A 9719-nucleotide genomic window follows, 5' to 3' on the forward strand; every position below is an offset into this window, starting at 1 on the left:
CGGCGCGGCCCGGCCCGCGTTGTCAGGGAGCCGGCCGAGGGGCGGGGCTTCCAGCGCCCGGGCGCCCCAGCTCCTGGGCGCCTGCCGCCGTACCCGCAGCCCCTCTAGCCATCGTTCCGCAGCGGCCGGATGCTTTGCGGCCTGCGGGATGCTATCGGGTCTGGCCCGCCCGGCATTCCTCTCTGAAGATCCGGCCGCCGCCTCCCTGCAGGCCGCCAGCAAGGAGCGGGCTTGGGGCCGCGAGGTGGGTGCGGGGCGGAGAGCGCCCTCCGACCGCGCTCACGCTCGGAGGTCACCCTGCGAGCGCAGATCGGGGTGGGGCCCTCGGGCGGATGGGAATGGGAGGGCGGCTGCACCGTGCGCGAAGGCCGGCAGTTCGGAGGCGAGGCAGGGTCCCTCTCTCCCCGTTGCCACCCCTCCTCGCGGGACGACCACCGATCCTTCCTGTTCCCCGCGATGCCATCGCGCGAGGACCCCAGGCGCTCGCGCCCTCTGGCGGCCGCCGTGTGCCTCACCTCTCCGCATGCGCCAGCGCTCGGCAGGGCCGCCGGTTCTGGTGTGAGGACGGGAAACCGCCAGGCGCCGGTAACCCTCAAGGCGCTGGCCCCTAGCAACCTGACGAGGCAGGGACGGGGAGGGGTAGTGGGAACCGGGAACGCTGGGAGGACCCCCGAGGTAGCCCTCGTTTTCCTTTTGTCTTTTCTGTGCCTGTCTTCCTCTTTCCACTGTGAATGAGAGGATAAATACCCTTCAGCCCCAAACTCCAAACGATCCTAGAAAACTCATAAACTGGTGGTGAGCCCGTTTGTATCAGGTGATGGTGAGATCAGAGAATTGGGTGGACTTTGATACCCACGGCCAGTAACACAATCAGAGAGGCAATACCCTTGACAAAAAAGTGGTAAGAACCTCATTGCCTGTGGAAAATGAAGCTGCCTTCGGTTTATCTTGTTTTATTTCTCCCATCTGTAACCGCGTCAGTCATCATTTCGTAAGGGTAATGAGGACAATGGCAGATCGATGAGCTGCTGGGTCATCGGGTACCATTAATCTTTTATTGGAAAGGGGATCAGGCAAAAGCCAGAAGTCACTACTTCTATCTAGACCTTCCTTGCCCCATAATTTACCCACTTAACACTCCCGCCTATATTCTTAAGAAGAGAAAAGTCAGCATTCTCAGAGGAATAAAAGGATAGCCTAGTCAGGATATTATTTCTTAAAGAGTCTTAGAGAAGATTCCTTTTACCTATTTTTTAATTAAAAATAATTTCCAGCATTATTGAGATATTGAAATATAACATGTAAGTTTACGGGTACAATGTGATGATTAGATCTATGTATATCTTTTACCCACTATTAAAGAGAGAGCAGGTTTCTGGATAGGGTTTTCCATGGTAGTTTTAATAATTATAAAATTTAAATTAAGGCAATTAAATGCGCAATGACACATAACTTGCTTTTTTATGCCTTTGACATTTTATATATATCATCTAAAACCATATAAGGAGCAGTTATTAAACTTCAGACTCAAACCCTTAGAGTAATAATAATCATATGCAAATTACTTTGTACTTATGGATAACCACATACTATCTATGATATATAGAGAAAGTTTTGATACTAATTTCTAATTCTTTCTATGGAAGTGATGAGAACGCTTAAGCAGTGTGTCTTGTGTGGATTTCTGTTCTAATTGTTTTGTTCATCTTTCATGTCTCTTGTAATGTTCTTGCTCCTTGCTCTACTCCCTGCCAGGTTGTTACTTCATTGTCTCAGATTTCTTATCACTGATTGCTGAGCAATCTCAGTCTTTGTGGCAAGTTTTAATATGTTAAATAAAGATTTCTTATCACTGATTGCTGAGCAATCTCCGTCTTTGTGGCAAGTTTTAATATGTTAAATAAGCCTTCATTAACTTTTTGCTAAAATATTCTTCAAATGTGCTTGCTATTAGCAAAGCAACCATTTAACAAAGGAACTGTTGCTTTGTTTTTGTCCTTCAACTTGCCCTTTTGTAATTTAGAGGCTCTAGCATAATTTATTTTGCCAGTGTTGACTGGCCAGAGGTTTCATACAGTTTTGTCTAAGAGTAACTCTTAGATTGGGATTTGTAGTGGACATGTTTGTGCTTTCTTCCCTTTCCTCCTAACAGAATCCTGATTTAGTTCCAGTATCTAGCTGCCTCCATGCCCATTTGCCTCAGGGGCAGCCAGGTTAGGTTGGAACTCATCTGAGGTAATCCTTTTCTCCTGGTCAGTGACTGATTTAAAATGGATATGTGACTGGACAATGGGATGTGAAGGAAAGTGCAGAGGAGCTTCTGGGAAAAGTTTCCTCATTCTTCATGAGAATGCCTTATGAACTAACACTCTTTTATCCTCTGGATGTTTCTGAATGTGACACCTGTGACTGCTGGAGCCATGTTGCAACTACCCCAAGGATCAACTCTCACTAGGATAGGAGAGTGGTAAGATGCTAAGAGTCTGGATCTTTGATGACAGAATTGAACTCGGCACAAACCAATTTGAAGCCTGAATTACTTCTGGATTTCCTGTGAAATGAGAAAATAAATTTCCTTGCTCATTAAGCCAGTTCGAGTCAGCGATTCCTTTATGTGCAAAAAAACCACTGTATTAGTTTTCTATTGCTTTGCAACAAATTGCCATACAATTAGCAGCTTAAAACGCTTCCATTTATTATCACATTTTCTCTAGGTCGAAATCCAGACACAGCTTAGCTAGGTCCTCTGCTCCATGTCTCACGTGGCTGAAATCAAGGTGTTGGCAGGGCCATATGTTCTTTTCTCCTGCTTGACTAGGGAAGGACCCGCTTCCAAGCTCCTTCAGTTGTTTACGGAATTCATTTTCTTGAGGCTGTAGAATTCATGGTAGCTTGATTCTTACAGCCAGCACCAGAGAGAGTCACTGCCTGCTTTGAGTCTGTGACCTCCAGACCCTCTTTTAAAGGACTCACCTGATTAGGTCAGGCCTACTCAGGATAATACTGCTTTTAATGAACTCAAAGTCAACTAATTAGGGATGAGGGACCTTAACTACATTAGCAAAATCCAGTCCTTTGCCATTTAATGCAACATAATCATGTGAGTGATAGCACCATTGCCATATTCTGTTGTTATAAGCAAGTCACAGATTTGCCCTGAACTCAAGGGGAGGGAATTATGCAAAGCCATGCATACTAAGGAGACAGGAATCATAAGGCCACCCTGGAGTGTGTCTACTGTAGACACTAACAGATTCAGGGTCCAAGACAAAGATTGTTTCCCTATTATGGAGAAATACACTCATTTTTCCTGAGTAAAAGTAAGATTCTCTTGTTCAGAGTTTATTGTTTAACCAATTCACACAATTACATAAGCGATACTGAAATGCAGATAGAAATAAACGCTCTTAAGCATAACTAAGGGAGCAACTAAGTAGATCATTGTCACCTTGCAGCTGCCGGCTCGAATGCGCCTGCGTACTGATCCTTTGAAGTCATAAGTAAGTGTCTTGGAATGCTGAGACCTGAGGGAATGATCTCGGTAAAACTTCCTTATCTGGTGGTCTCGGAATGCTGAGGCCATCCCGGGGATCATACTTGTGTGAAAGCCCAACTCCAAAGCACAACTCATGCTTGATCACAATGAGTTTCAGTGAAACAGCTGCCGGTCTAATCGAATCAATTAACTGGTTATAGATATTCAAATTGACTTCTTTGTGACAGTTGTAAATAAAAGCTATTCGCCTGCCAGTATCAGGGCTAGCTCTCTCCGTCTGCAGAGACTAGACCCCTGGCCCGCAGAAACTCTACTTTTGACTCTTGTGATTTCTTAACCCTTCGCCGCCTCTCCTCTAGCCCCAGCCCTTGTCACGCAGGACGTGATAGATCATGTTATCTCAAGAGAGACTTTCCTAAGAGGGTCATTTGGGTTAGATCTTGATGAAAAAGCGGGTGTAAAGAAGTTGGGGAAGAACAAATCAGAAATAGGAGCACTGAGTCGCTAGTTTAGGAGAAAGCTAATGAGGGTATACATGCCCCCATGTGATCAGGTTTCTGGGAGGAGAACGGCAGGAAATTAGGTGGGGGAAGGAGGTTGAATGATATTGTGCAAAACCTTTAAAGTACTCTAAATAATTTGTACTTGTCCCTACCTCTAGAAAAGAGTAAGCAGAGGTCAGATAAACATATGGCAGTGTTCTTTAGAAGCTCCGTATCCATCTGTATAAGCACACATATTGTGTGGTTACATATAATATGCATTCCATTATTTATTCAGCTTCCAGGTAATTGGTGTTTATACAGATTTCTAGACCCCTTGGAATTATTCTATGCAGTAGTATACAGCATATTGGACCCCTGGGTGGGGCCCTCATGATGGGATTAGGGCCCTTATAAGAAGGGAGGCCAAAGTTAGTCCATTGTCTATCTCTGACATGTGAGGACACAGTGAGAGGCTGTCATCTGTAAGCCAGGAAGAAAGCCCTTACTATAAATGGACCATGACCTCAGATTTCCAGCCTCCAGAACTGTGAGAAAATAAATTTCAGCTTCTCAGGCCACCCCTGGTATTTTGTTATGGCAGCCAGAGCTAAGACACTGTCAGTATGCAGTCATTGTTTATCTCAAATGTACTATTTAAATAGGCCTGTAGGGGCTGGAGACATGAAGGACACCCGAAGTAATCTGGAGTGATTCCAGACCGATGCAAACTTACTCAGTAAATGAATGGGAATAGCTACTGAGTCTGCTTGTGTCTGAGGGCAGTTGTGCAACTGGGAGTTCTTTGAGTTAAACGCCATGAAAAATACAGTGTTTGTGAAAGGGTAAGTAATAAAAATGTCCAACTTGAAGCTTAAGTAAATGTTCTTAAAACTCAAAGTAACCACAGCAATTGTTTAAAACTTGGACCCATAAGATATTTTTTTGGAGAAGTGTTTTATTGCTGACATTGTTCAGAATTGCTGCTTGTACGTAGTGATAATTAAATGCTGACAGATTGTTAGATAGTTTTATTGTTTTTATTTTATTTTTCTAAAATGTTCTATTTATTATTTTACATTAACATTGTGGAAATTAAAGAGAATATAATCAATTGTTTCATGGACTAGAAGGTGACTTAATTAATTCCCTTTCATTTCCAAACCTCATCAAGCAGTCACTACATTTGTGAGGTAAGTCAAGCCAATATATGAAGTCTAGATGAATTTTAAGATCTTCAGTTTATCCTGTTGAGTATTGACAGTATTCACATAAATAAAGCCCTTCAAATAAATGTGAATTTAAATGTTTGCAATATTCTAGCATACTTGAAAAGCCTTTCCCACAGTCATCACAAACATGAGGAAACATTTTAGTACGTTCAAGAGCAACATGGAGGGGGGTAGCGGGGAGTGGGGTGGTGGATTGGGGGAGGAGGGTTGTCACTTTGAGGGGTAAAAAGTATAACTTGCACTATGTTGTACACCTGAAACTAATTTTAAAAATAAATAAATAAGCAACATGCCTGTTAACATTTGTATGAAGTCTACTCCAAAAACCACATACTTGACATACAAAGAAGGTTTTACATTTGTCAATGGTAATTTTGCTCAAGAGGCTGTACTGTCCTGTGTTCTCCATTGTTATACTTGTCACTTAACTCTACTAACTTACATGCATATTCATTTACCACATGGCTATGCAAATCTTCCAGATCATTTGTTTCAAGTCCACAGAACTGACACAGGTACTATTTATCACAGCTGTGCTCCTGGAAATGTAGGTAAGAGCTCACTGCTCAAGGAGAACTGCACATCACACTGCTCAACACAAATAAAGGTGATCACTAAAATGGGTGCCTGCGACGGGCTGGCTGAGATTCTCAAAAATGGCTATCTTATAGTCACAGTATTTACAAATGTAGGGGTCCTCTTCATGCAGTTGGGTGTGTTTGATCAGAAGCATGTTGGTAGAGAAACTTTCCTTGCATACTCGACACACATTTGAATCAGTACGCTTATGCTTCAGGATCATATGCTGCTTTAAATCAGAAAAGTATTTGCTGTTGAACTCGCAAAGTTCACATTTATAGAGGCCTCTGCTATTAGCTCTCAGTAAAGGCCATTTCTGCTGGGCAGTCACATTCAAAGCTTGGCTCTTGTCAAGAATCTTGCAAAGTTTAGCCCGGGGCTCTTCTTCAATTTGGTCTTGGAGAGTCTCCGAGGAATTGTTTTCTGTCTCTATCATAATCTTCAGAAACTGCATGCACATCTGCAGCAATTGGAACATCTTCAGCAGTGTGAACTTCTGTAGGGCTCTCCTCTTGAACTCGTTGGTGGACTGGTTTAGGTGAGTTACACTCTTCATCACAAATTTCAATATCAGTGGATTTTTCTGTAGAAAAGGCAGCTTGGTCTAGAATTCTAAGTACGGGATTGGGAACCAGATACTTCTGATTTCTCTTTCTGGCCTTGATTCCATCTAAATTTTGGCAAGTCATTTGATGTCTCTATCAGAATCATCATCCTTGTTGTCAAAATATTTTAAGTCTGGTTGTCTCATGGAACAGACACTGTAACAATCAGAAAATTCCATTGAATCCATCTGTAACTGCTTATTCGAAAAGAATCTGAATAACCAGAAGGGTATAAAGCCTTCTTTTTTCTTTTTTTAGGCTACTCATTCATATCTTTTCAATTTGGTACAATTCTTAATATGGGAGTGAGGAAAAATGAATTCCAGGGAAGTTTTCACAGATGGTAAAAAATGCTAGGCCCCAGGCACAAGCCCAAGCAGGGGTGGGAGTGTGTGTGTGTGCGTGTGTGTGTGTGGGGGGGGCAGGGGGTGCTGCACTGCTCCACCCCACCCCCAGGCTCACCGCGGGGCAGCAGGTGCTCTGGCCCTGGCGCTCCTTGGCTCTTCGTCAGGACGCTTATTATTGTTTTTAAATTCTCTACAGACAATGAATGCATGCTCTTACACATGAACCTGGGGTTGACCCCCTCCATCAACCTACCTTTGATAACCTACTGACTCCATGATCTGTTAGGTGCTTTTTCCATAGGTTGAGAACCACTGGTCTCGCTTGGGAGACTAGGAAGATTTGGGGGTTGACTTGATTTAAACATATTCATTGGGAGGCACCAGCCAGATCCAGGAGGTGGCATCATCTAGCAGGCCTTTAAAAATGTGGATCTGGGACTTGGGATGGAGATAAAGGTTTTGAAGTCTATGCATATGGTAGAGAACTCGAAACCAGGAGTGTGTTTCTCACATACTTTTGGGATCAGATGTATTTCTATTTGTTTCAGAGGTGCCTTAAGTAAGGAGGGAATTCTACTGACAAGCCATCTTGTCTGTTTTCAATTTAATTAAAAAATATTGAGCAACATGTATGTACCTGACACCATGTTAAGTGCTGGGACACTCATATATGAATTGGACATAGTCTATTGTGGTTGTGGAACTTGAATTCCAGCTTCATCATCCCATCTTATTCTTGAGTCAGGATTTATATTGGACCATTTTTTGAAATCTCAATAAGTAAGAAGCTCATTTAATACCAAGCCAGGTTCTTTTTTGGGGCACTAACAGGCTGGACTGCTCTTTGGTAGGGATAGTACATGTTCTGTGCCTTCATCCTAGGTTCACTAAGAATATCCTTGGTGAGATTATACATCAAGGAAAAAGAATCACGAACTTCAACATATTCAAGAGCGTTCAAGATAGGATTGAAACGAGGAAAAAAGTTGTAAAAGGGAACATGTACTGCATAAGGGCACATGTGAGCACAGGAGGAGGGGTAGGTCCATCTCTGTGGCTCTGAGTGTACCACAGTGCTGAATGTGCTTATGTTTAATAAATGTTTTCTGGTGTTTGAGAGTCTCAGATTAAAAAAAAAAAAACGGCAATCACTGATGTAGATTCTTGGACATTGTCTGTTCATCCGTGAGTCACCCATGTCCAGGGGCCTGGAATAATAGCCATTGATCACTCTACCTGAGTGACTACTCTGAGATCTGCATTCACAGTGAACTTTACAGAATACCATGCCACTAATTAAAAGAATATCTTTCATATTTCTGAAGATACCACTGCTGTCTGAACTATTTTTTTTTTCCAGCCTTGGTGTTAGATTTGCCTTAATCCTTCCTGGGAATAATGGTATGCATTCAAGTTGTCAGAGTGAGTTTGGGTCAGAATAAAGTAAACAGCCTTGAATCTGGCACCACAGAATAGTTCATGGGACGCCTTTGCTTGGGGCGCTCCTCTGCAGCCATCCCCTTCTACCACTCCTTCGTCCTGAGCCTTCATGTTTTCTGGTGGGAACCAAAGAGCTCTGTTTCCTGCCTTCTTCTTTTCCGCTAAGAAATACAACTTAAGTTTTGGTGAAAGATCCAAGAACAAGCAATGACGTATGAAAGAGAACTAGGTTAGGGACTGTGTATGGAGAGGGGAAAAGCATGAGGTGGAGATGGTGGGATGTGCCAAAAGGCAAAGCAGAGCATGAGTTCAGGTATTAGTCATACCCATAGGGCCTAGCACAGTGCCTGGCAGAAAGTAAGTGCTTCATAATTGTTGACTAAATGCAAAGTAATATTTATTGTTTCATTCATGCCATATTTCACGAAGTTCTTTTGTTGGCTCACAATCAGAACACATAAAATAGAATATAAACAAGAATTAGAACCAGGAAAACTATAAGTAAGAATAAACAAGATATTACATGCAGTAAGATTAATTTATTTGAATTCCTCTCAGTTTTAAAATCTACTTTACTGAGGTATATTTTATGCTGTAATGTTTTTATCTTTTTATTTTGAAATAATTATCAATTAACAAGTTTCAAAAATAGTACGGAGAGGCCCATGTATCCTTCTCCCAGTTTACCTCAATGGTTACACCTTGTATGACTATAGTGCAATATCAAAACTAGAAAATTGGCATTGATAGAATGTGTGTATATAGTTCTACGCCATTATATCTCATATGCAGGTTAGGGTAACTACCACCACTCAAACCACTCCATTGTCACATAGATTTCCCTTTTGTTATCTCTTTGTAGTCACACCAACCACTCCTCCCTACAACCCCTCATCTCTGGCAACCACTAACTAATCTAGTTTCCATCATTGCAGTTTTGTCACACTGAGAATGTTATGCTAGTGGAGTCACACAGCATGTGACGTTTTTTTACCTTTTCAGAATGGCATTTTTCTTTTTCTTTTTTTTTTATTAGTTTTAGGTGTACAAAGCAACGTAATAATTAGACATGTCACCCCTCACAAAGTGACAACCCCCTCCCCCAATCTATTGCCCCTCTGACATCGTATATATCTATTACAAGAATGGCATTTTTCACTTAGCATAATGCTCTTGGGGTTCATCCAAGTTATTATGTGTTTCAATATCTCGATCCTATTTGTTGCTGATTAGTATTCCATGCAGTGGATGTACCACAGTTTATTGAACCATTTGTCTATTGAAGGACAGTTTGGTTGTTTCCAGATTTTGGCTATTACAAATAAAGCTGCTGTGAATATTCATGTGCAAGTTTTTTGTTGTTTTTTTAAAAGATTTTTATTGGGGAACTCGGGGAAGGGGAACAGACAAGTTGCTGTCCTTTTGTTCTTCAGTCTAGTTGTGGAGGACGTTGCTTCACTGGCCAAAGTTGGCACCATCATTGTGCTCATCCCGGGCGAGGCAGATCAGTCGCCGGCTTCTGGACGGCCGCTCACTGC

The 9719-nt window shown here is 42.4% G+C and overlaps 1 pseudogene; it reads right to left on the bottom strand.

Annotated features, from left to right (window-relative positions):
- Window positions 1-104: 104 nt before the first annotated feature.
- Window positions 105-6665, bottom strand: LOC109373430 (zinc finger protein 639 pseudogene; annotated as a pseudogene).
- Between the last annotated feature and the right edge of the window lie 3054 nt (window positions 6666-9719).

Source organism: Hipposideros armiger, unplaced genomic scaffold (genome assembly GCF_001890085.2).
Source record: "Hipposideros armiger isolate ML-2016 unplaced genomic scaffold, ASM189008v1 scaffold_724, whole genome shotgun sequence".
Taxonomy (NCBI): domain Eukaryota; kingdom Metazoa; phylum Chordata; class Mammalia; order Chiroptera; family Hipposideridae; genus Hipposideros; species Hipposideros armiger.